This window comes from Pinus tabuliformis, chromosome X (assembly GCF_031772625.1).
Source record: "Pinus tabuliformis cultivar Carrire ecotype Pingquan chromosome X, CPIR1, whole genome shotgun sequence".
Lineage (NCBI taxonomy): Eukaryota > Viridiplantae > Streptophyta > Pinopsida > Pinales > Pinaceae > Pinus > Pinus tabuliformis.
In genome coordinates, this window is record NC_142308.1 from 1590757360 (window position 1) to 1590760026 (window position 2667).

Below are 2667 nucleotides of genomic sequence, written 5' to 3' on the forward strand. Positions count from 1 at the left end.
ATAATCCATATATATTTCTACGCAATTGTGAATTAAAAAAATATGGCTAACATGACTCTTTAAAAAGTGGCAGGCGCAATGCATAGCCTAAAGGGTAATACTCTGTAGGTGAATGCACTGTTAGGTCTCTATAATACTAGTGATTCACCCATTATTATTGTCATTGTATCCCTTATTGTTATTGTTGTGCCCATATTGTCCCCATAATTTTATTATTGTGCCCCATAGAAGCCCACTATTGTTATTTTTGTGCCCTTATATTATTATTGTTAGGTCGGCTTTGGTTGTATTGTGACCCCTTAGATTCTTATATATAGAAAGGAGGTTTTGTCATTTGTATCATCCAAGAATGGTTCATTTGTGTAATGTAAAGGAGGTTTCCCCCTCGAAGAGGTTGGTTTCTAAGTTGTTGAACTATATTTTCTATCTTTTTGTGAGTTGGTTTCATAACATTTGGTATCAGATCTTTGGATTTTAGGGTTTCGCTGCTCCAAACAGGTCATCGTGGCATTTTCGCTATAAATTTTTTTCTACGATGTTTCAGAAGATAAAAAAAAACCCATTTGAGAAGAAATCGGTCTGAACCTCAGGTATGAATTTTAGATCTTTTATCGTTATATTTTTGGAGCTATGATATGAGGAAGTTAGGGTTTTTGAAAGCTTCAGAATTTCATCTCAAACAGGTCATCGTGGAAGTTTCACTATAATTTTTTTCTACAAAGGTTCAGACTCTGAAATTAAAACCTATTTGAGCCAAACTATTGGTGAAGCTTGGGTCCAAATTTTATATCTTGTCTCGCTATATTTTCGGAGATATAATTTGAGGAATTTAGGGTTTTTGTAGACTCCCAAATTACATTCTAAACAGGTGACCTTAGGAAAATCATCATAACTTTCTCTATAAGCATCAGATTGAAATCTGGTAAGAAGCTATAGGAATAGGACGGACTATACTTTTCTGTGTATTATTTTTAGGTCGGAAGGTCGAAATACTAACACGTGGAACTTTGTACAAGTTAACTATACTAAACAAGTATATAAGCAGGTCATCCTCGAGGTGGGGCATAACTCTTTCTCGAAGAATCCAATTTCGATTAGACTGGTGGAATTAGAAAGAGGGCATAGAGGGATACTGTGGGTCACAATTTCAGACCTCGAAGATCTGAAATTACAGAGTTACAGTCGTTCAATATCGAGCTCCTACAAAGTGAAAAAAGGTGTGTAGTTTTTTTTAAATTTTTGCTTAAGTTTGGTTGAAAAATTAGTTTGAAGAAATTCAAAGGGCATAATGAAGAATTATTATCAGTAATTGATGCCTCGAAGAAAGAAAATAAAAACACCTAGTAAGCAACCTGAAAGCTCTAGCATGACTCGTGAAGAAGAGGAAGAAATGCAACATGATATATCAAAATTACGAGAACAAGTGCAACAAATTTCACTCGCACAAAAAGTGATAGAAGCTAAAATGGATGGTTTAAAGAAAGACGTAGAAGCTAAGATGTATGGTGTGGAAGCTAAGATGGATGGTTTAAAGAAAGGCGTAGAAGCTAAGATGAATGACATGGAAGCTAAGATGGATGGCGTAGAAGCTAAGATGGATGGCGTGGAAGCTAAGATGGAAGATTTGGCAAAAATATACAAGAAATGCTTACTAATGGCAAAAAATTAGTAAAGGAAACTCATGATGAGAACAAAATAAATGTTAATCATGATTTCATAGACTCTAATATTGGATCGAAGAACCACCATGTTCCAAAGATCGATATGAGGAAGTTTGATGGCAAGGATCCCGCAACATGGATACTATAGATGGAGCAATTTTTCGATCTCCATAATGTCCAAAACACACAAAAGGTACGCATTGCAACTTTATATTTTGAACCAAATCAGTTTGTATGGTATTGATGGCTTTGCTCTCGTAAAAAAATTGTCACTTGGGCTATTTTTAGGGATGAAATGATAGCAAATTATGAGGATACAAAAAGCAACACTTTTTTTAGCCAATTGATAAATCTCAAACAAAAGGGTCCAATGATGGAGCACATTGAGGACTTCCAAAAATTGAATATAAGGGTAAAAGATATTCCAGAGGAGCATAGGATTGATGTGTTCATAGGGACAGTTGTGGAGGTATATCCCCTCTGCGGACAGAGACGATCCCTACTAGCCCAAATTGGGTCTAGCAACAATAAAAAAATGCTAACACGCAGGTTCCTAATTGCAAATCAAAGACCGATGATGAGGGCCTACCTGGATTCCAACGCTAGTATTTGTATAAGAGTCGTCGCTCCCGTTCCTTTGCTCCGGCTGGTCACAATCCCCACGATCCTCGTGAACAGACACCTGCACATGCAAAGAACGACACAAATACAAGCATAAAATCCAATAGATGCAACTATATATCAGTCAGAAAGGATATAACTCAATCATCATTACAAAAGACAATAAGAGTGGAACCATAATGATAGTCGTCTATTATTGATAAACAACAAAGAAGAATACAACCATAGTTCTGACGTCAAATCCTCCTTTGGCTGGGTGATCAGCAACACATGCCTTGCAAAGCTTGTTGGGAATGGGGAACAAGCCTCTCTCTCCTTGGTCACTTGGACAAGAATCTCCTCACTTAAGATTTAGCCTCATGGGAATGAATAAGGCTCCTTGTAG